Source organism: Pygocentrus nattereri, chromosome 27 (assembly GCF_015220715.1).
Source record: "Pygocentrus nattereri isolate fPygNat1 chromosome 27, fPygNat1.pri, whole genome shotgun sequence".
NCBI classification, from domain to species: domain Eukaryota; kingdom Metazoa; phylum Chordata; class Actinopteri; order Characiformes; family Serrasalmidae; genus Pygocentrus; species Pygocentrus nattereri.
In genome coordinates this window covers 5054542-5080000 of record NC_051237.1, presented here as the reverse complement: position 1 = coordinate 5080000, position 25459 = coordinate 5054542, and the positions used below count along the sequence as shown (strand labels likewise).

Sequence of the window (25459 nt, the reverse complement as noted above, 5' to 3'; positions counted from 1 at the left end):
GAGTATGAGGTATCTTCTGTTCCACCTCTTCTTTCACCTTTGCATTGTAGAGGAACAAAGAGGAGGGATTGAATTGTAATTGGCGCTTGAATGACAAGCTTTGAGATTGCCAGTGACTGGACTGACCTTGCCATGATTTATTTGCTAAATTTAGTTCGAGTTTGCAAGCAGGCCAGTGCAATATGGACGAAATACACTCTTACTATTGCACTGCAGTATATTGTAATTGCTGTGTGCCTTGCAGTACATTCAACTAATTTAACAAACGATTGCATAATTAAATCCATAAGATGTAAACAAAGTCATGCAGAGTGGTTTTATGTGAAATGCTTTGTTATAGAAAAAATTTAAATTGCTCACAGTGGTGGTGACAGGAACCAGCTGTCTGAAGCATCTAATGCCTCAAAAAGCTATACTATATAGCCAAGAGCAATGAATTATTGAGTTCAGGTGTTTCAACCACAGTCATTGCTAATAAGTATATAAAATTAAGTACATAGTCTTGCAGTCTCCATAGGCAAACACTGGTAGTAGAATGTATCATACTGAAGAGCACTGATTTTAACTGTAGCACTGTCAAAGGAGACCACCTTTGCTACAAGTCAGTTTGTGAAATTTCTACCCCACTAGATCTGCCAACTGTAAGTGCTTTTATTGTGAAATGGAAGCAACTAGAAGCAACATTTCAGCCACAAAGCAGTAGTTCCAGAGTTCCAGACTGCCCAAGGAAGTTTCAGCACAATAATTGTGCGCCAGGAGCTGCATAAAATGGGTTTCCATGGCTAAGCAGCTGCACACAAGCTTAAGATCACTAAATGCTATGCTAAGCATCAACTAGAGTGTTATAAGACACATAATCACTGGACTCTGGAGAAGTGGGAACATGTTCTTTGCAGTGATGAGTCACGCTTCACTATCTGGCTGACTGGTGGGGAAGGCCCTTTCCTGTTCCACCATGACTATGCCCTGTGCACAAAGCAAGTTCCATAAAGACATGGTTTGACTAGTTTGTTGTGGAGAAACTCCAGTGGCCTGCCCAGAACCCTGACCTTAACCCCACTGAACACATTTGTGATGAATAGGAACGTGGATTGTGAGCTAGGCCTTCGCATTTAACATCCGTGCCCTCCATGTGACCTCATAAATGCTCTTTTGTCTGAATGTGCACAAATTCCCACAGACACACTCAGAAATATTGCGGAAACTGTTCCCAGAAGAGTAGGGGCTCTTATGGCTGCAAAGGGGAACCAACTCTATGTAAATGCCTTTGGTTTTGGAATGGGGTGTCCAACAAGCTCATATAAGTGTAATGGTCAGGTGTCTACATACTTTTGGCTATATAGTCTGGTAAGGTTAGAAATATGTTGAAAAATGCCTGAGACGTTGTTTTACAATAGTTTTGAGAGAGGGTTTTGGCATAAACGTGGTATTTAATTTAAAGAAAACGTTCTTTACATACAAAAAATTTTATGTATGTTCACTGATCGTTTTTGACTATAAATAAAATGGCCATATTTATTTTGTAAGCATGTGTCCCCTCCATCATAAAGTAATACGAGTCAGTAAGTATCTCTACAGTGCAGCATTTCACATCAAGCCTCATTTGCAAACCTCATATGTGGCCTCCTGCAATGTCAGTATTGCAGTATTTCAGTATCCTGACAACAATTACCAGCCAATATATTGTCCAGCCCTAAGGTGCATTACAAGTAGCTGTATCAGAAGCAGAGCTTCTGCAGTATAAGGTGCAGCATTATTGAGGCTTGATGTAAATGTAAATAGTGCCTTTTCTGGATGGTGTTTATTCCTCATTGTGGCAAGCGAGGGAATGAATGAGCTTCAGTGTAGCTGAGGAAATGGGTAGCATCCCTCAGTACATGAATGGTTGTGTAAAGTCGTTTTTCATCATTAAAACAGAGCTGACTCACTGCTTGGCGCAAGACTGGAAATAAATGAAGTGAAGAAAAGCCTACGATGCTGCTGCAGGTTGGATTAGCTTGTGTGTTGGACAGTAAGTGTATGTGTTTGTTCTTCTCTTTAGTGGAATTTCCTTGACTGTCTACACAAACACACACACACAAACTTGTTTTAATACAGTACAGAAAACCATTCAACACAGCCATTAAAATTTCCAGTCAAAATGACCATTAAGTACAAGTTATTCATTCAGCATCAGAAAAAAAAATTAATTGTATAGTATGATGTCACTTTTTCAGTATTTAGTGTTCATCTATATAGAAATCTGTAGTATACTTTTTCTGCACATCCAGAGTTCAGTCTTAGAAGTAAATTTTCTGTCCTGATAATGTATGAAAAACACACACATGCACACACTCTGGCAGGCTGTAGTCATCAGGTTCTGGCTGAGAAGATGAGCTCATGGCTCCACCCACAGCCACTTGTCTATCGATCTGGTCTAGTAGTAATGATGTCATCCTGTGCCACTCCCTCATTCACACGCTCACAGTTCTGACCTTCAGGTGACTGAGCTACTGGGCACACTCATTCTTTCACTGTGTGTGTGTGTGTGTGTGTGTGTGTGTGTGTGTGTGTGAGTGAGAGAGTGAGTGAGTGAGTGTGTGTGTGTGTGTGTGTGTGTGTGTGTGTGTGTGTGTGTGTGTGTGTGTGAGAGAGAGAGAGAGAGAGAGAGAGAGAGAGAGAGAGAGAGAGAGGGAGAGGGTGAGACAGGGAGACCAGGAGAGATATACTAAGCTTTAGAAGATGAAAGGAGGACCTCTGATGTGGTTCCTCTGGGTCTCTCCATCATGTGTTTTTCTTCAGAGAGGAATAGGAGTCCTGTCTGATTTTATCCATCCATCTGAAGAAGAGGCAGTAGGACCAGTCGCAATGCATTACAAGCAAACCATAGATATGTTTATTATATCTCTCATGGCAGCTGCATGAAGGATTTATACTGCTCTGAATTAAAAATTTGACGGTCTGTGTCATTAATGAACACCTTTGTCTTGTCTGCCAAAGCTGTTCTGAGGCTGCTCAATATGGACACTATTCCACATTGTGATTATCTTGTCTTATATTGTAATTCCAATGTGCTTTGTGTTGTATTAAATCATATTAGTGAACTATCGACATAGCGTTTTTAAGACTAGTTTGTATTGTTTTACCTGAACTAATATGTTTTATGGATAATGTGAATTCTATGATTCAGCCTTTACTTGTGCCATACATGTCAAAACATGGCCAAAAATGAGAAGAAACATCCGTCTTTACAGTAATACTAATTTCTGTTAACATCCTTGAAGAATTTCTAATAGTATTAGTGTTAGCACCAAACTAACCCTGGTGCATGCGTACAATGTTTAGCTGTTCTGAATTATGCTTGTAAAAGGCATTCAGTGTGTATAATTGGAGCTTATAACAGACACAGACACATAGAGCTGCTGTTTTCTGTTTCTAATGACTAACTGAAACCTGGTTTGACTATGGCTCATATACACAGTCATGGATGCATCTAGGACTTCCAGAAGGCGAAGAGTGTTGTTTCACTCACAAAGCTGGTCCCACCCATTTAAAGCGATGCATGATAAGTTGGTTCCACTGTCGCTTCCTAATTATGTTGGTGGATGGTAAGGCCTTCTGTCTAGCTCCTGAAGGCCTAACCAAAGGGAGAGCTGACTTGGCTACACCTGCCGAGATACCACAGAAGGTCCTGAGTAGGTCCTCTCTTGATTTATCTAAAAGAACACTTGTGATTGGCCAGGATGTTCACATAAGAGTATAAAACATTTAATGACTACATCGATAACAAATTGTCATGTTACCCACCTCGATTTTGAAGTTGCTTTCACTGCAGTCTTTGGTTACAAGCATTCACAGAATCAGCCAGAACTATACACTCTAACAAAACTTTCTGACTTGCAAAGCAAAATTGGCCCATTCAATTCCATTTTGCTGGAGTTAAGCAGCTAAAGTGAATGGATGGAAGTCTTATCCATTAGTGAAACAGATGCTTTGCAGTTTCATATACCTTCTTTAGCCATGCTATCCTTTTACATGCCCTTCCTACATAAATAATAGTTAAATCAATGGCTTGAAGTCTTCCTCATTCTCCTTTCCCTTTAACTCTGCTAACTTTGCTTCCTCACTACACTGTCTCTTAGCAGATGACCTGATTTTGTCTTATTACTTATTACATTAATAATATTTTAGTTCCATTAATGCGGCTAGTGTACAACCCCATTTCCAAAATGGGGCTGTGCAAAATGTAAATGAAATAGAATGCAATGATATGCAAATAATGTAAATGTTTATTTAATTGAATATAGTACAAGGTAACATTATATTACATTTTTTATATGTGCTCATTTTGAATTTGATGGCACCAGCACATTCCAAAAAACTGGGACAGGGGTATGTTTACCACTGTGTTTCAACACCTATGCTTTTAACAACACTCTGTTTGGGAATTGAGGAGCCATGAGCTCTGAAGGTGAAATGTTTTCCCTTTCTTGTTTGATGTAGGATTTCAGCTGCTCAGCAGTTCAGGGACCTTCCCTGAAAAAGACGTCATCTGGATGGCAGCATATGTTGCTCCCAAATCTTTAAATGTCGTTCAGCATTAATGTTGCCTTCACAGATGTGCAAGGCCCCAATGCCATGTGCGCTAATACCCCCCATACCATCATGGATGCTGACCTTTCAACTGCATGCTGATAACATGCCAGGTGGTCCCTCTGCTCTTTAGCCAGGAGGATATGGTGTCCATGGGTTCCATAAGGAATTTTAAATTTTGATTGGTTGGATCACAGAACACGTACATTTGTGGATGCAGAGAATAACTATGTTCACAGACGGAAGTGTTCCTGAACCCGTGCAGTGATTTTCCACTACAGAATCTTGACCTGTTGCCAATACCAAATCTGGTATTTTTTTTAGCATTACGCAATTTTACCAGTCTTTTGTTGCCCCTGTCTCAACGTTTTTGAAATTACTGGCATCAAATTCAAAATGGGCCTATATTTTCCAAAATTCTATATGATTTCTCAGTTTTAACATTTGATATGTTGTTTTTGTGCAATTTCTAATGAAGTATATGGTTTATATGATTTACACATCATTGCATTCTGTTTTTTATTTATATTTTGCACAGTGTCTCAACTTTTTGGGTTATATATGGGCACAGTGTAGCACTGGCCTTCACTCTCACGCTTCATTTCGGAAAATGATCCTGTCCAAGTTGGTCTAAACAGAAAAGGACCTAATATAATATTTTATTTAAAACATAATTCGAAGTCAGTGACAAGTACATTCATATTTGTGTAAACCAATGGTGGATCAAGCCTCATACAGATGATAACAAAGCAGCTATAATTCATCAAAAGAGGTAAATTCACCTCTCTATTAAACCATCTCAGCAGGGTTGTGTTTAGCTTTGAGATTACATATCTTTAAATGATCTTCACCTTTATAGTCTGTTGTATTTGGTAGCTGACCAAGACTTTTTTCAAATGGAGAGGGCCAATGAAAACACTATAGTTGGCTCCGCCCACAATAGTCGTTTTAATAGAAATTCCTCAGACCACTTGTAGTCCCGCCCATGTTCATATTCACACATTAGCATCTGTGCTTTAACTGTAAGTTTCTGAGGAAAGGCTCAGTCTGTTAACTTAAACTGGCCTCTGAAACAAAAAGCATATGTTGGGATTGATGCCACAGAGAATATGCATTGGCTGTGCCGGAGAAAATAAGCAGTTTCCTTTTGGTTATCTTTGTTCATAATTTGTTACAATTTACATTTGGGCTGCACAGATAATGTGCTTGTGATGTAATGATCTATTAGTATTTCATGATTAGTATTTTGCACTTTGCACAATGATGAATTGTGCTTTTGTAACATAAAGGGGAAATTAGTAAGATTTCTATTCAAATGCACAGCAGAAAAGAGTCATAGTATTTTAATTTTAGTACAAAACTTCTCATATTGTCATAACAATTTCCAGCAATTTTAAAGAACGTCAGATTTTATGTCTGTATCAAACAGCCTTAGTTTGCTTTATGTATGATTTTCCAATTTCTCATTTACAGCCTAAAGTCATGTGTAGAAGAGAGCTGCTGTATGTCAAGAATGTGAAACATCCTCCATGTTCTTGTTTTGGCTCAGTGTGAAAAGAATGCAAACTCCCTCTGGGCCTTCTAATGTATTTACAATAAAGAATAGAGACAAAAGCTGTTCCTTTTCAGACAATAGCTGGAAAAATATACAGTAAGACCAACTGCACGTCAGCATAGTGATGACTAGCATGAATGGGCTGATTGGGTGAAGCTAATCTGCCGTAGGCTCATGATTTTTGTGACATCACAATTGAATTTCAAGCAGGCCGTTTTTGCAGCTGAGTTTCAGTTTTTATAAAACTGAGGATTTTTACTTGATATGAACCCTTTAATTGAGGATGACTGTTAAAGAAAAATGGTTAAAACTCCAGAATTGATGGATGTTTTTCCCACAGATTCGCACACACTCCTATTTCTCTCTCGCTTTCTTTCATAGTTGCTTTATCATTCCATTTTTTCTCTTCAGACTCAGCTTGTGTCTGAGCATTCTCTCTTTCCTTTCCCGTGGTCTCCTGGCTGAGTGTGTGATAAGCAGTGTGTATGGGCGCTTGACAGGCATCAGGTCCAGCTCTCAGCCTGTCACTGTTCTCTACACACTCTCCATAACACACAGGTGTGCCGGAATGCTGACATATTTATACCGCTCTGATGAAGATTGAAAGGCACTGTTTGGAATGCTGTGTGTGTGTGTGTGTGTGTGTGTGTGTGTGTGTGTGTGTGTATGGTGTGTGTGTGTGTGTGTGTATGGTGTGTGTGTGTTATATGTGGCCCTCCAGGCTGCCCCGGTCAGCAATGCTGAAAACAGCTATGGTGGACAGTTTTTTCCCCCAGTGTTAACAGACTCTTAAATAAAAATTACATTTCAGAAATTTGGAAATACTGATAAAAAGCTTGGAATCCCTATTTTCAATAATAGCGTAGTTTTCTTGCATATGCTTGCACTGTGTAGCGTCTTAAATTAATTATTTTTCAGAAAGACTTCAAATATTAAGAAACGTTTCAAGAGTGATGAAGAGAGTTATACATGATTCTGAAATGACTAAGAAAGCTGTAAACCTCAAGAAAATAGGGTAGAATAAACAAAAATCCAAAATAATGTAAAATATTTACATTACTGTGCAAAAGTTAGAGACCACCTTTATTTTGTGTCATTTCCCGTCAAGATGGTCATTAAGTACAAGTTATTAATTTGTCATCATCAGAAATGAATACAGAAAATTTCATAAACGTCTCAACAACTAAATAAAATATCACATTTTTTTAGTATTAATATTAGAGCGTCCACTCTTTGTCTTTATTACAGCTTCCATTCTTATTGAGAGACATGCTTCCAGTTTTTCAAAGAAATCTGCAAGGATTTTTTTCCACACCTCAACAATTCCAAGAGTTCAGTCTTTGAAGTTGGTTGCATTTTCTGCTTTTGTACAGTACAGTGATGCAGCTTTAAGTACAGTTTTGGTGGTCTACCGAGTTCTTCCACAGCTCTTAGAATTCCCATTTGTTATGTGTCTTTGAATAATGTATTCCTTTGACTTAGTCTTAGCGGATTATCCCGTATCTTTTCAGAAATTCTAAAAAAAGAAATGACTTGTACTTAATGGCTGTTTTGACTGGAAATTAAATGTACAAACGCTGATCTGTCTTTTGCCTAGTACTGTTCAGTGCTGTTCAGTGGAATAATAACTTCATGTTCACAATTTTTTTTAAGATTAAGAAAACATGTTAAGATAGATTCTGGTGTCTTGGCTTATAGTATTTCAATCTACACTGCATTACTTGTTATAACAGCAATTATTAACATGGCTTGTGTGTGTGTGTGTGTGTGTGTGTGTGTGTGTCTTTCACCTTTTGGATGTCCTTGTTAAAGCTTGTGTATTCTTTTGTGGATTTATTTTGGAGATCCGATCACATCAAAGTGGTTTGGGGTTGAGTGATATGGCATGGTCTGTCTTGATTCCATTTCATTTATGCTGATAGAGCAATTTACATGAAGAGTGGGACAGAGGGAGAAATGCTCTCACTTTATATAGAACATTTTTCAGTGTCACTTCCATTTTCAATTACACCTAAAGCCTGAGGTCTGCTCATAAATTGGAACCAAATCTGTGCCATAAAAGACATTACTCCCGTCTTGAGGCTCCTAAAGTAACAAAACTGTCTGCATTCTAAACGTGTGCACTGGGACCTTTGTAGACTGAGTGGAATTTGAAGGAGGGCAGGCCTGAGGTATTGTGGAGATTTCTGAGGTATGTTACTGCGGCCTAGCCAGAGAATGCCTGAGAATAATATAAAAAAAAAAAAACAGGGAGTCGGGCATTTTTCTGCCCAGGCCATCTGTCAGACGATCCGTCAGGCCTGGAACACGCCGGGCTCTGGCCAGCTGAAATCAGACACTCGTTATGAGGGAATGCAGGCCTGGGCACCAGGCCACCACACCAAACTTGCAGAAACCGGCAGAAATCTGTAGCAGTGTCCACGTACACATCAAATCTGCAGAGTGCACACAGTGGCATGTTCTGTTGCTGAGCAAATCAGAGTGCTGGAACTTTCTCCAAGTTCAAATACTTACATTGTGAAAGGAAGCTATAGAGGTTGAGTAGAAATAAAATTAAGTTTTAGTTTTTTTGCATTTTACTGGTCAAACATGGCTGCTGTTGGGAGCTCCCAAAAGATACATCCATCTATCAGTACGCTAACAATCCATCCTGTTTATAGTACATAAATGAATAATTTTACTGAATGCACAAAGTTTTATTACACACTTATAGCCTAAGAATAGCCACAGCCAGTTTGAAGGCTATGTAATTAATGAATAATAAGTCTTGGTATATAATAAGCTCTTAATTTTTAAGGGGTTCATTATTTTTATTAAAATAAATGGTTGAACATTTAATTTTGTCACAGCCAAAACAACATTTTAGTAGTGACTGTTTCAGTAGTGACAGTTTTAGCTAATTTTGTATGTAGCTCAAAAACTGCAGTCAGTACATCACCAGCAAACACACGTCAAACCATACTATTTTTCATTAAGACACTAAACTGTTTACTTAATTGCAGAAATTGTGTATTTTGGTAATGACAATTCTAAATGTTACAGACTAAATTTAGACTTTGGGACACATTTACTTCAAAACAGTGGGATCTAAGTGCTCACCATGTGGCTATGAGGAAAAGGGGTGCAGTCTGGGATGTGGCTAAAATAAGGCCCTGTCTATGGACTAAAACTCAGTTTCAGTAATGACATGGAATTTTTTTATAAACTTTTACATTTAAAAATTAAACTCATGATACATCTACATTTTCAACATTTAAATAAAAATATAAAAAAATGCTAAAAGAAAAAGTATTATTTCCTCAATTGAATTAAGAATACCACTGAATGACTTACAAAAGCACATTCATAAATCTTTGTGCACGCACTTTAATGCATGTAGTACTATGACACTGACACTACGAAACCTTTCTTTGGAAACTTCTGTCACTTATGTTACATTCACTAAATGTAAAATTTTACATAGTCTTTTTCAAGATCAATTAAAACTAATGCTAAAAAACAACTCTGAAGTAAATAGCCATTTTTATAATTGGAAATATATCTCTTTTCTGTGTTGGTCAAAGTTTCCTGGCAGTTTTAATAAAAATATTTGAAGATAATATTCTTAAGAGGCTGTCTTTATTCTGTTCAGTGCATTTTTGAGGTTTTGAATTTCTCTCTGCATGCACTGCTTTTTACCTTACAGCCCTGGAGTGAAAAGTTGAATGCTCACAGTTATAGAAAAATGTTTACATAGTCGAGAAACTGGCTCTGTGAGTGGTCACCAGCAGCTAAGGGTAACTTTCAGAGGAGTGCCATTTGATGCAGTGGCAAAATGAAAGTGTCAGACTGAACCACTGCACCTAAAAAGAGTGGGCAAGTTTATACTGGTCCTGTTTACTGCTTGCGGTCTGAGCTACAGCTTGGTACAGAGAAAACCTTCGAAGGAATTCAAAAGGCACTGGGCATTGCCTGTCTTTTCAATGCCATGCCTGGTTTCACAGTACATTAACACCCAGAGTCAGGTCCAATTTAGTCAGGTCTAGTTCAGCAGGAGGAGAACAGGAAATGGATTTTCTTTCTGCAACTTACTGGAACCAGGATGGAATTGTCTGCAGCACTGATTACTAAGCAGCTTTTCAGAAATGAAGGTCACAGTATCATGCTTGGTTATCCATTGATCAGTAGAACGTGGCATATTTTCCCATACATATTTTCCCATACATAACCACATGGAATCATCCCCATAGCAACATTCAGAACAGATGACTTTGATTATATGTCCACTAAAAATGATGCATGTACTCCCGTAGATCTGGAGCACAATATTGAGCTGCAGTGTCCAAACCCAATCCTTAAAGGGCCTATATCATGGAAGATTGAAAATTGTTGGGAAGTACATGTATCATTGCTGCCTACCAAAGGACCCAGCCATCCAAAAGGAGTGGCTGAAGTTTATTTAAGTTTTTGTTCATGACAGCCTGAACTTTTTGATGTGCCTCATTTTCACTTGTGAAGAGGTCAGCCCATCAGAACATGCAGAAGATCATTATTCTGTATTACACTTAAAGCCATGATAATAAAATAAGCCTGAGAGAGGCTGAAACAGAGTCATGCAAAAATGAATTATGACTGTTTTTGATACATGAAAAAATACAAACATTACAAGCAGCCTTCAGGAGGGGAAAAATCAACATGAGTCAGTGCGAACTGGAAAACACATAAAACACACTTTCCTTCTGTACCGTGATATATTTCCAAGTAAAACAAAAAAAATCAGGGAGGGTCTCTGAACTGGCTGAGCATTGTCACTCAATGATAGATGGGGGTGGTGGGAGGGGCAGGTGAAACATGATATTATTAGTTAATATTTTTCCTGCTTGGTGGTGTACGGTGACATAAACAAAACTCAAAAGACATTTTAGAAGGGGCCAGAATTCATTACATTTTGATGGAAGATTACAGGATTTGTCCTTTACTTGATGGATGATGTGATGAACTAAGCATAATATGACACACTTAACTCTTTATATGGCCAACACAGTTTTATTAGACGCCTCTATAACCAAGGAATAGCTCAACCAGTTTGCATTGAGGTCCCTGTAGTTACTGAATAATAAGTCTTAGTATGTAATAATCCTGGGATTTTAAGGGGTTAAAGGACATGAATAGACAAGGTAAACTAGAAATAGCTTAACAAAGCTACTGCTATGTAATCCCAGGTGGTTGCTAAGGTATTGCTAAGCTATTTCTATGGAATCCAAGATGGTTGTTAAGGTGTTGCTATGCCATTTTTTTGGTGTCCCAGGTGGTTGCTATGATGTTGCTAGGCTATTTCTATAGGATCCAAGGTGGATGTTAAGGTGTTGTTAGGCCATTTCTGTGGTATCCCAGGTGGTTATTAGAATGTGTGTATTTACACTATATCTCCAAAAGTATTCAGTCACCCATCCAAATCGTTGAATTCAGGTGTTCTAATAACTTCCATGGCCACAGGTGTATAAAACCAAGCACCGCATACAGACTGCTTCTACAAACATTTGTGAAAGAATGGGTCGCTCTCAGGAGCTCAGTAAATTCAAGTATGGTATTGTGATAGGATGCCACCTGTGCAACAAGTCCAGTCGTGACATTACCTTGCTACTAAATATTCCACAGTCAAATGTCAGTGGTATTATAACAAAGTGGAAGAGACTGGGAGCGACAGCAACTCAGCCACAAAGTGGTAGGCCATGTAAAATGACCCGAGTGGGGTCAGCAGATGGTGAGACGCATAGTGCGCAGAAGTCGGCAACTTTCTGCAGAGTCAGTCGCCACAGACCTCCAAACTTCATGTGGCCTTCAGATTAGCTCAAGAACAGCATGGAGAGCTTCATGAAATGGGTTTCCATGGCCAAGCAACTGCATCCAAGCCTTAAATCACCCAGCGCAGTGCAAAGCGTCAAAGGCAGTGGTGTAAAGCACCGCCACTGGACTCTAGAACAGTGGAGACTTATTCTCTGGAGTGACCATTCACGCTTCTCTGTCTGGCAGTCTGATAGATGAGTCTGGGTTAGGCGGTTGCTAGGGGACTGATACTTGTCTTACTGCATTGTGCCAAGTGTAAAGTTTGGTGCAGCTTCAGCGTACCAGTAGATTTTGGACAAATTTGTGCTCCCAACTTTGTGGGAACAGTTTGGCGGTGGCCCCTTCCTGTTCCAACATGACTGCTCACCAGAGTCCTGACCATGACCCAATAAAACACCTTTGGGATGAATTAGAGCGGAGACTGCGAGCTAGGCCTTCTTGTCCAACATCAGTGTCTGACCTCACACATGCGCTTCTGGAAGAACGGTCAAACATTCCTATAAACACACTCCTAAACCTTGTGGAAAGCCTTCTCAGAAGAGTTGAAGCTGTTATAGCTGCAAATGGTGGGCCAACATCATATTAAACCCTATGGATTAAGAATGGGCTGTCACTCAAATTCATATATGTGTGAAGGCAGACGAGTGAATACTTTTGGCAATATAGTGTATGTAAGTGTGTGTAATGTCAGTGAGGGGCATGTGTCGGACATCCCTTATGACATCATTTCTGGCAGTTTGAATTTTCTTAACATTCTGCCATTCATTTCCTATGGGAAACAGCCCATTTGAACAAACTGCAATCAGCCCCACATACTCAATCGCACCATTGACATATAGGCTGTATGATCCTACCAAGTTTAAACTTAAAACGGTCAATTTCGATTTCAGGTTAAATCAAAGAAAAAATAGAACACTTAACATTTAAGGTTAACCTTGTTAACCTTAGTCATTAGTTTCCTCTTCTCTTCTCCTCTACCTCCCTTTGACACTTCAACAAATGAAATCAGGTCTTTTTAGACTGTGTTCCCCCTTGGTGGCTTTACACAGGCCCTGCTCATGTAAGGAACCTGTATTGATCTTTCTAGGCCTCTGAAAGAAACAGTTTGTCTTTCACATGGTGCCCCAGAAATGTGTTTTATAGAGGCTCCTTTGGCTTCCTCACACTGCAAGCTCTGCTCCAGTGGTCACTCTGAGCTCACTGTGCACTCCTCCAGAATACTAAAGTGAGACGTGGGTCGGTTTCAGAGAGTGGACAGAAGGTCACACAGCCTGCTCTGCGCTCAATGTGATACGGTTATCTAAAAATGGACAAAAGTATTACATAGCCAAAAACAGTAGTAGCTGCCATCTTGAAGGTTGAATTTTCTGGTTGTCAACTTGTCAACTGGTAAAAAAGAAAAAAATGATGCACTAAAATTAGCACAAAAATGCCATATGTAACGGTATGCCACACAGTCTAGGAAACTACTACTAAGGAAGTCTACTTGCATGTGATCTGTACATTATGTTTGCACAACACCAACCTGGTTGATGAAATTTCCATTCATTGCTTGCTGTGTTGTGCAAACCTAAAGAAGCAAACGTTTTTGTGTATTTTCGATTTTTTTGACCGAGCTATCGCTTTAAGGCTGAACCACGGTTACCGCTGCAGTTCAGACAGACTTGGGCATGTGTCTTTATTTGTCATTCATTTAGTTCAAATCAGGTTTGCTTGAGCAGATCCTGATGTCAGATTAGCACTAACAAGCACGTGGGCTGCAGAGTGAGGCTGATGCCAGAGCAGCCGCTGAGCCGTGTGTTTGCTAGTCACTGTGTCACTATTGCATACTTTGATCCGAACGAGGCCATGTGTGTCTGGAGATGAGACACTTATCGAAAGTATCAGAGACGGTGTCAGAGAATGTGTGCTACCAAATCTCTGGTGTACATCTGTGTGTCTTGGAATGTATTCTGAGCTGAGGCTGTTTGATGTGGGCTCATGTTGATCATGTCTGCTCGCCGCTTCGCACTTGCTTAGCACCCTGCCTCAGGCCACTGATAGGAATTCAAAGTCTCATTTGTGGAGAAAGCATTGTCAGCTGGCTCTGGATCACTGAATTCATTGTGTTTATGATGTGTGCTTGTTTGTTTTCCTGGATTTTCAGGACAGAAATATGCCTGCCTCGCTCCAAGATCATGCTGATGATCGTTCCATTAAGCACCTTTGCTCAACCACTGACACACTTGAGTTTAAGCTCCTTGTTTGGTTTAATTTGTATCTTCATCAACTGCTGCAAATGGTATGATGCACATGATTCATTGTGAGAACACATAAAAGCAGACTTGAGTTCTTTTCTTATGCAGTTTTCACATGTTTTGCGGGGAAAAGTTTCTGTATTTTTTTTTACTAAATGTAGGCTGCTTTTTTCAAATACTGTCACTGTATAAAATGAAGAACATAAAAAATGCATATTTCATTTCATATAGTTTTCTTGAATTATACTATATATTTTTTTTCTTATATATATATATATATATATATACATATATATATATATATATACACATATATTGTGCAAATAGTTTAAAACCTTGTCTTACCTCGAGAGCTTTACATGACCCTTCGGAGTAGCTCAGCTTGCCACTTTTGATGCTACACAGTTTAAAATGTACTTCAAGCTACATGCTAAAAGCTACATGCACATTCAAAATCAATAATCTCACTTCAGTCTTGCTTCATTCATCTAAAAATCTTACTCCTTATAAAATTCAGAAACCTTGATGATTATATGACAGGAATTGACAGATTGAAATGACTGCAATAAGCAGTGATGAGTGACTGAAAGTTCTTCCTGTGATAAAATCAGTGTGAAGCACGGAAGAAACGTATTGCTTTATAACATATAGGCAGTTACATGTGGTCATTGTCATATGAAACCTTTTTTTAATTCATTATGTATTTATTTATTTTACACCATCTTATGTTGAATGCTTTAATTAATATGGTATGATTTTTTCATGAGAAATGGACAGAAGTAAAATCTTGTTCCATAATTGTATATTAATGTTCAAAATGTTTTCTCCTTCTCCTTCAAAATTACGGTTTACTTCTCCTTTAACGTGACATACTGCATTTATATTCCCTCTGTTCTGGCATAGTATAAAAACAAATATTTGTGTGTGTGTGTGTGTGTGTGTGTGTATACAGGCCGAGCTGGAAGTCTGAGAACACGTGCTGTGGTGGATTGTAAGGACCCCCATGGGCTGCTGCACATGCTGACAAACTGGAGGGAGAACACAGGAGCTGAACTGAATGAGGTATGATAGGATTTACAAAACACACATACACCACGCACACATCTCTGTCACCTCTAATCTGTTTGTCTTTGACAGCTGTAATGGTTGTTCTATTCCCGCCCACTGATGTCTTAAGGCCCCCTAGCTTAGCCAATAAATCAGAGCAAATCAGATTACTGTATATTACAATATCGGAGCACGGAGCAGCTGTTTAATGAGTAATTTGGCCTACAAGGTGCAGTTGTGCTGATGAAGTATGTTTGTGTTTGTTAAATGTGCATTTACTCCACTTACGCTGAGGTTACGTGATTTGGTTTTAGGGTAGCGTGACAGTACGTGCAGGAGCTACTGTAGAAATCATGCCTCGCTAGCAGAGCGCTAACCGCGCTGCCCTTCCATGGCGAGCCCTGATTGGTGTAGGTGATGTGCGGGTCTGCCTGGCAACAGAGCTATTGTTTACCAAACAACAGTGTGCGCCCACAACCAGGGTCCAGACCACTTTCACAAAACACCTCCAGGAAAATCCAGCCTGTCTCTTCCTGTGGCGAGGAGAACTCACCTTTTATGATTCACACTTACTGTATAGAGGAACACAGAGCACACATACACATACCCTGTGGCTGTGGGGCAAGCATCACATCAGCGTCCTCTTATTCATTGTTGTTAAATCTGAATCCTGCATATAGGATTGTATGCGTGCAAACACACGCACACACACACACACACACACACACACACACACACACACACACACACACACACACACACACACACACACTCTGCTTGCCACTGAGCACATGCTCTCAGATTAGTCTTTCCACATAGATCCATATAAAAAGGCCTGCTTTCATAACTCTTCACTTCATCTTTTAAAGGAACGGTCCATGAATCATGCAAATGGTTCGTATATTTTTATGCAGGTGATGTAAGCCGGTCACTGGGGTCATTTTATTCATAGCATAACAGGAAGCGAGAACAGTCCCTTCATTAAGGGTCTTGTTTCTTATTCAGCTGGTCACCAACAACATGAGGAGAGGATTGTTTTTTTTTAATATAGATTTTATTATTTGGATGGTTTTAATTGGCACTTCTCTATTAGCTGAGGAGAAGATTACCAGTGCTTGGAGAATGGTTTAGTATATGTCATGTAAACAAATCATTGAGTTTGTTTATTAATCTTAGTGAGTTGTGCAATTAATTATGTATGTTTGTATCACTTTCTTCTCTCTTCTGGCTAAGTGTTGATTGGTTGTGGTAAGAGAATCACAAGGCTGCCCCCTACTGATGTTTGAGTGTGGGAGCAGTCAGGATGCACTTGGAAAGGCAGTATAGTTGGAGCTACCATGAAACCACATTCTCTGAGCTCAAGCTACCCAGCTTGAGCTCAGAGAGTATGAGTATGCAGGCTGGTGCTGGATGGTAAAAACGTGTTGAAACGAGCTGATTAGGCTAACAAATTATCACCATCATATTCATTATATATTCTCATTATGTATCCTTTAAAATGATTTTATACCATTTGAAAATGGCAGATGCCCTTTACAGTGTGTGATGATTTCATGGTTAATGCCCTAATAGAAGTGGTTCAAAATGACTAAATATTACCCAATTTAATCCCATCTTTTCTAGGTGAATGTACATGAATTGAACTTATTAGACAGCTCCAAGACACAAACTGCATCCCTGCTCATAAACACTTGTGAATATAGAAGTTTTATTCTTGGTCACAGAGTCAAAGGTTCCATCAGTTGATCAATTACACAAGAAATAAAAATAAATTGAAAAACAGTGAACCATGTAAAATGAAGACTGCATACTGGCATAATAAAGGAAATGTTGCATGCAGTCTCTGCTGAGTTAACATGTCCAAAATGTCAGGCAAAGTCCAGCTACATGGAAAAAGTCCATAGTTAGTATGAAGCCACTAACTGAGCCTCTCTGTTGGTACAGTCTTATTAAAACATAAATAATAGACCTTTAAAGATGCTGTGTACCAAATATAGTTATTCCTTTTTAGAGCTTCAGTGCAGACATCATCATTCTCAGGTACATGCTAGACTTAAATGATTCTGTAAATGCAAGGTTGTGCGATGGTATGTGAGGCTGACAAAACTATACATACATCATTTCATTAGACAACAGTGTCTTCTTTTCCAGAGTCAGCAAATAATTGTATATGATGCTCTTTTCAGTTTGTGGCTGTACTTGCTTATTTGTTGTTGTGTCCTTTCTATAAGAGATGGAGATTTGGACCTTTGTGCTGTGCTAGCTGGCATGTTCCTGGAATACAGTGAGTTACATTGAGAATACAGACCAGGAATAGAATGAAAGGTTGTAATCTGTAAGCCCCAATCAGCAATCAGGGCGATCAGCAAAGCAGATTTGCAATTGTGCTAACAGAGACAGCATCAACAGGGGTGCTACTGCTCCAGTGGTGGCCATTGTGAATAGTTTATTGTTATGGAGATAAATTACATTATGGTGTGCCTTTCTGAGGACATTGTGAGTACATCCAGAGGACTGAACAACTGCATAAATCATATAAAAGGCATATTTAAACCAACTATAGAGAAATTGTAAACAACAACAATAACCAGTGTATAGTAACTGCATAAACTACATAGTAACAAGCAGCTGACTGGATGTCACCTCATTATGTCATTATCTTATTTTTTTTATTTTTTACCAACTGTTCTTCAGTTCCTTCTTAAAGCTACCCTGTGTAAGTTTTGAGGATTTAGAGAACTCTCTGGTGGAAAATATGTAACTGCAGGTGGAAGAATGTGTGGAAGAACATTTTGTAACATTGGTTGTGCTTTAAAATCCTTCCCCGAGTGGATGAATCTGATGATTCAGAGTGAGTATAAGACTGGTCAAAAAGAACTCGGGCAAAACAAACATATTTAACTGAATTATCTACTATTGTTTTACATGTTCATCAGTATAATGCTGATTTTGAATTTGAGACCTAAACACTGAGCCAGACTGTCTGTTTAAGCCTGTGCATGTGAAGTTAATACATAATGGTGTTTGATGAGTTCTGAAAACTTCCAAAATTTATATTATATTAAAAGAATATTTCAGGCTTTTCAGGGTGACTCCCACATGCAGTGTTTTTATGTCACCTGAAGAAGTAATGTACTTCTTCAGTGTAATAAAAATCATACAGTGCAGCTTAAAATACATTATTTTTGCGATTGCACTCAGTTTTTATATGTGACACTACCATTTTAATGGTGCATTCAAATTTGAAAGTTCTCACACCTCAAAATAATTAAATATTCTGCTACATACCGTGCATCATGAAAATGTCTTGAAGAATAATGATGTCATATTTTTTGCTCCCACTCTTATACTGCACCTAGTAAAACTCAGCAGTATGTGTTTACCCTGATCCCTATTTGGCAGCTTGGAGCAAATCTTGGGAGAAAATTTATGACTGGAACTTTCAAGTTCAAGTGCACTGGGCTCATGACAACTTTTAGCAAGCCATCTCTTAATTCATAACTCATATCAGCTCACATGAAATTGATCTTTTTCTGGTAGTCTGCACTGCCCACCTGCCTTTTTAAAATGTAGGTCTTTCATTTATAGCTTATGGAAAGCACCCCGTAGTCCTTTAAGGGCCCGATACTCCAGACATGAAGGATGTGTGTGTGTGTGTGTGTGTGTGTGTGTGTGTGTTTGTGTGTGTGTGTGTGTGTGTGTGTGTGTGTTTGTATTTGTGTGTGTCTAGGCCTCTGTGAGTGTGTTAGGACAGCGGTGCTATTCTTGGCTGGCTGAGGGAAGTCTTGGCTCTCTCCTGCATGGGAAAAGTGTTCTTGGCAGGGTGAGTAGAGGCATTCCATTGTGCCTCACTCTTTCTCTCCCTCACCACTTAAAGCTATGCGGCTGCTCACTGCTCTTGGTGAAGGGCTTTCTAGAGAGAGAGCGAGAGAGTGAGAGAAAGAGAGAGAGGGCATTGTTGTGGAACTCCACACAAGTATTTCGCTTCTGTACTTCGTCTTTCAAACACGAGCCCCCCCAGACACACACACACACACACACACACACACACACTCACAAATACACGCACACACAGTACTTTATCAGGCAGGGAAGCAGACACCTGTTGTGTATACTCAGCAGGGTTGCCAGGTTTGTGGTTTTAATGCCAGTTTGAGCTAGTTTAGAAACCAAGTTGGAGACCAGGCTTTTTGATCTAGCTCACAAAATATTTTATTTTAAACCAGAACCCTCAAAAAGAAATAAGAACACAAGCTATATGTTAAGTAAGGGGTAAGTGCATATGCAGACAAAGTATCTGCAGGAGGACCATTTCTGTTTTAGAATGAGTGGGAAGTAAAGATCGGTTTTATTGTCTTCCCATAGAGTACTACACTAAAGTCAGAGACTGCCCTTCATTTATTTCATTCCCTGTCAGCACCACCCTAAAGTACAATTCAGTACAAGAAATCTGCAGGAATACTTTTTCACACCTCCGAAGTTGAGCTTTAGAAGTTGGTTGCATTTTCTCCTTTTTTATGGTTGAAATAATCTCCAACACATTTTGTGAGTTCTGAGCTCTAGGCTGGCTAGAGAGAATGTTCTGAGAATGCCAGCCATTTCCTTTTCTCAGTAAAGGATTCTTGACAACTACACATCCCACAGATAAATTTCCTGAAAAATGAAGAATAAATTTTACCTAATGTCTGTTTTACCTGGAATTGTTAAATAGAGGGTGGTTCTCTAAACTGTGCTGTACTGTATGTAATATTTAATCTTTACTGAAAACCTCTACATTTAGGTTCGATTTTTGACTTACTTTTGGCTATTTTGGTCATATTCCAGGCCATTTTCTGTGGCTTTTAGGGAAGTGTTTTGCCAGGACCTCGCAACCCTAATGCCCAGGCTAGTGACTGGTGTTCTGGAGTAGGGTGCCAGGTCAGAGTTCCTGTTGTACCCAGCGTTACCACAGTCTGTCACACACACCACTGCCATAAACACTTTTCTTAGCACATCGTCCCATTCACTGGAACAGTTTATAAGCCATAGGTTATGGAGCATTAAAAGGAGGTCAGAGGAACTGGCTTTGCGAATCTGTTGAGTTATTTGCTGGCTCTTGGTGAAATTCGGAGAAAGCAAACAGGCCAATAAAAAGCATGACCTCTGAGAGCCCCTTTTTCTGGCAAAAGGCTCAAGCATAACTACAGGAGAGCAGCTGCAAATGTAGCCTACAGAGTTTCCAGTCAAGGCCTATTACTAACTGTTATTTATAATAATATGTATATCAGTGTATAAACTATTCAACAGTGTATCGGTGCATTGACTATTTTTTGTGTCTAAACATGGCTGTTTAAAGTAGTTATGACACATATTCATGTTGCATCATGAACATGAGGCCTACATAGTACTTCCTAATACTTTGCGTGCATTTATGTTACTTTAAAATCTGGGCCTATATGCAAAAAGTATATCATAGTAACAGAACTGATCCACAACCAGCCTTTTTCAGTGTGTGGGGCATGAAAGTCATAAGCTGATCGAGGACCAGCACTTCTATTTTCATAAAAGCAGATGTTTTAAAAACATGACCCCAGCTTATTGTGAGCAGTTCTCACACAGATTCACATTTTGTATCATTAGCATGATGCAAAACGTTGTACTTTCCAGTACTTTACTCCTACTCTCACTCCTACACCATCTTTCACACTATCTTAATGTTTTCCTTTCATCTCTTTCATTGCAAAACCCACAGTTTAGAGTATGTGTTCCTCAGAAAGGAAGGATCTGTGAATCATCCAGTATTTTTCAGTTGCGGCCCTTCTCTTCCCCTGTGGAATGGACCACCCAGAGCACATCAGAGAGTTGGAATTTCCTCTGAAGTCTCTGGCAGACCTGGCTAGCAGCTTTAGCTTCCAGACTGATGTGGCATCACACTGTTGGCTAAACTCACCTTCAGCCACCTCACATCTGGCCATGCTGAAAGTATATCAGTAACGGAAATTGACTTAATGCTTTCCATAAGGTTGCTGTTAGATATGAAGCACTGAGGCTTTTAAATTTGGTAGGTTTACAATCAGAAACAGTAATGAGTGCTTAAACCTTTGCAGTTACATACCAAAACACAAGAAACTGGTCTTTTCTGTAGTCTGTCCTATTGTTTTCTGTCCTTATTACACAGATAATGCAGACATGTATGAACTGGTGTCTTTCCATGTATACTGATCCAGTACAAAAACTTTTAATCACTTCCAGTTCTAATCCCATTAGGTATAAGACAGGAAGGATCTCTGAATTACACACATGCATCACTACTGAAATATTTGGAATCACTTGTTCTATTGAAGTATAAGAAACTACCACACTATAAATGTGATATGTTGTTAAAAAAGCAAAAATATGTTTAATTTGATACTTCAGATGTTTTTGGAACAGTAAGAAGTTATGAAATAGTACATTGTTTACTGTAATTACCTATTTATAATATTGTTTTGTCAAATTATCTCCCTCCCATTTTGATCACTCCTTTGAGAGTATGAGGCTTCTGGATATTAAATTTATTATAACCTCATCAACAAAGCTATACATCTTTCTTTCTTACAACTCTGTCCATTTTTTAGACCATCCAGTTCCATTTTTGGTAGCATCCATAAAGCTACACAACACTTACAAAAGACATCAAGGGCAAGGTGGATGGATCCAGATGATGTCTAGTTCTGCACGACAAGTATTTACAATGAAGAATTCCAGTTTTAATCCAAGAGAAGGCTTCATCTGTTTCCAGAAACCAAACCAGGGAGTTCTATCTGAACCTAAACCAGCCCTTAACCCTCAGCCTACAAGAGCTTTGAAGAACTGTGCTAGAAATACAGTGAATATGAATTGAGCTTGAAGCAAGCATCGTTTGTTTTTACTGCATGCCATATCCTTGAGCCACACAACAAGGGTCAAACATTGTCATCCTTAAAGTCCCTTCACACGTCTCAGATTTCAGCGAATGTCAGATGCATTTTGCTCCGTCATTGGATCCTGAGCTCTGATGATTCTGAGCCCTTGTTAGTTCTTAGAAAACCAATTAAGCGCTATATTATCCCTGCAAACAATGGCTGCGGGTGAGTAGTCGCGCTGCTGCTGTGTGGAAGGTGACACGCTGACCTTCAGCAGGCTGGTTCAGGGTCAGATGGGCAGTGTGCTGAGTCAGACTTCACACATACAACAGTCTCATATTACACTACAGTCTTGCTTAAAATTTGTCCATTCTTTGTCAAGCTTCTTTACAGCACTAAAAAGTGATACAAAGAATTTACATAATTCAAATATGTACGTACCTTCCACATTACAGGGCGTATATTATGGAAAATTACATTTTCTTCGCTTTCTTGTATGATTCACTCCTCAGTCTTTGCAGTTCATATAAGAAACTTGAGCTACAAAAACTGCCTGTTTTGAATTTTAGCTTTTGTCACTAAAAACCATTTTATAGACAGCATTTTAGCTCCGTCCATTCTTCCTGAAATTAAAGGGAGTGTTTCAGCTCAGACCGCTTTCTGAATGATACACAGTACAGGCAGCCAATCAAAACATTTACATTTATATTTATCAGACTTAAAGGCACCAGTAACATAAACAGTCCTTTTAATTCCAAGGGTTAGTGAAAGGTTTGAAAATGGTCATATATAAATGAATTATGACTCTTTTTTTCCCCAATTTAGTCATATCCAGTTCCACCCACTAGTTAGGACTCCCCCATTCAAATGATACCACCAGCGCTAGGAGGGCTAGAACAGGCTTCCTCCGAGACCTGTGAAGCCAGCCACCTCATATTTTCAAACAGCTGCTCCCAAAACATCATGGCATGGCTATTTTTATCATATAAAATCACAGTGAACCCCAGGAAAAAATCAAATATAAGAAAAATGTTGGACATTTTCCCTTTAATTCATTATTTTACATCAACACAATTACTGAGTAAATGAACCAAAATTCAGCTTATCATTTGGGCCTTAAGTATTTTAGATTTCATATTCTAAGTCCTTATACCTTTGAGAATGATTATGGAGAAGTGAAGTTTTGTGCACTACATCATGATAAACAGTATGAGCGCATTCACTACCTATTTCAGAAGTAGCCCTATATACTATATCAGCCATTTTGTAGTGTTTTTTAAGTTCTCTGTTATTTTTTAGTTTAGCTCCATGGTAATCTTTCAATCCATTCACTGTATAACAGACACTGTGTAAGTTAGCAAGTATGCCATTCTGAACACATCACATAGTTTTTTAGCAAAAAAAAAAGTGAACCATACTGTTTGTTTGTTTGTTTGTTTGTTTGTTTGTGTTTTTCCCATTTTTAATTGTGATGGTACAGTACATGGTAATTACTACTGTAGTACTTCATATTCACTTCTTTGTGGTATGGTGGACCCTACTGGCAAGAGAACCCATGTAGCTAAGCTCAGCTGTATGTAGTCATCAAATAACTTTATAGTGGTGTGACATAGACAATTCCATATAGCCCCAAGGCAGACAGTGGTGTAACTACTGGGGGACAGGAAGGCAATCACCCTGGAGTCCATGGCACAGCATCTACAAATCGATCCTTCACAGCCTGCAACATGATATTCATTTATGATTCTCAACATGATATTCATTTATGATTCTTATTATTCTTAAATAAGGAGTCTAATAAAGACATCTAGGCATCTAGGTCATATTTTTATTCTTTTTTTTGCACAGGGGCCCATTGGATCCTAGTGGTCTCTGTCTAAGAACATATGACACACCACGTATTGATGTATATTAGCACAATGTGTGGACCAAGCCATCAGTCATGTGTTTTTGAAACAGCAGGAGCTGTCCTCTTAGCATCCATGATTAACAGCACACAGTGTTCAAGCAATTTGTCATGTCCAAGAACAAACATGTCTGTTTATTAATCCAGCGCTTAGATCAACCTAAAGCACAGCCAGTGATCTACAGCCTCTAGTGTGGTCCTGACACTGATGCTTTCAACTCTCCCTCTCTCTCCCTCCCTCCCTCTCTCTTTGCTTCCCTCCCTCCCTCTCTTCCTCCCTCCCTCTCTCTCTCCTTCCCTCCATCCCCCCCTCTCTCCCTTCCTCTCGCTCTCTCTCTCTCTCTCTCTCTCTCTCTCTCTCCCCCTCTCTTCCTTTTTTGCTCTCCCTTCTCTCTTCCTTTCTTTTTCTCTCCTCTTCTCTTTCTCTCTCTTGTCTTTTGCCCATTCCCCTCCTCTTTGTATTTGTCTCTTATTTTTCTCTCTCTAACTCTCTCTGTTATTGTCTCGTTTTCCCTTTTTTCTTCTGTCTTTCACTCTCTTTCCTTCTCTCTTCTCCCTGCCCTCTGTCTGTCTCTCTCTCTGTCTCTCTCTCTGTGTCTCTCTCTCCGCCAATTTGTGTAGTTCTCATGCTATCAAGTTTCATCCTGTTTATAGAAGAGGTGGTTGGTGGGGGTTGGTGGGGGGTTGGTGGGTCATGAGGTAGGGATGCTCTGCTATTTTCATTGCTCACTATGTATTTATTAGCTCAGAGTTATCTAAATGTTTGATTTGCCACAAATGAGCGATCACAGGCCTGTGAAAGAAAAGCCCCCCCGGATGGCAAAATTCTCACTGTTAGTTTCTCTTGCATCGTTGCTTGTGAAGACACTTTAAGAACATCACAACAGAGCACAATGAACTGTTATTGTGCTCTGTATAATGGCACTGGAGATTCTACAGCATTTTCTGATACAGGACGACTAAGGCTGCGCAATATTTCAGTCGTTATCACATTTGCACGCCTTTGCAATACTGATATAGCAGAAGGCTGCAGTATGTAAATGAGCTCTCTGAAAAACATGTTTTGTGGTGAGGAATGAGCATCCTGAAAAAATGATGAGCGACTCTGTATGATGAATTACGGCATGGCTACAATCCAACAGACATAAATAATTGTGTTTAAGGTAATGTAAGACAATCTTTAATCATGCTATATGAAGAATAACCTCAGATGCTCTGTTCACATAGGTACACAGAGTATCTGATGTATATTGTAAGCTAGGATGGCCACAGCTAGTGAAGTGCTGTCAGTTAAATTCAATTCAGTTTAATTGGATCAGAACCTAGATTATGGAGTTGAGTGCTAGAAACTTAGGGAGACTGTAAACAGTGAGGTGGAGACATTAGAGTGTGAGAACAGTTAGACTAGTTAGAGAAGAGCTGAAAGATATTTTAATGTTAATAATATAAATAT

General features: G+C 39.2%; 1 protein-coding gene across 2 annotated transcripts in view; it reads left to right on the top strand.

Moving 5' to 3' along the window:
• atxn1a (ataxin 1a) overlaps nucleotides 1-25459 on the top strand; it is a 123994-nt gene that overhangs the window by 70748 nt on the left and 27787 nt on the right. For both annotated transcript variants that reach the window (XM_017693711.2, XM_037535371.1), the window contains exon 3: nucleotides 15143-15252. The gene's annotated coding sequence lies outside the window, so the exon portion shown is untranslated. The remainder of the gene's footprint in view (nucleotides 1-15142; nucleotides 15253-25459) is intronic.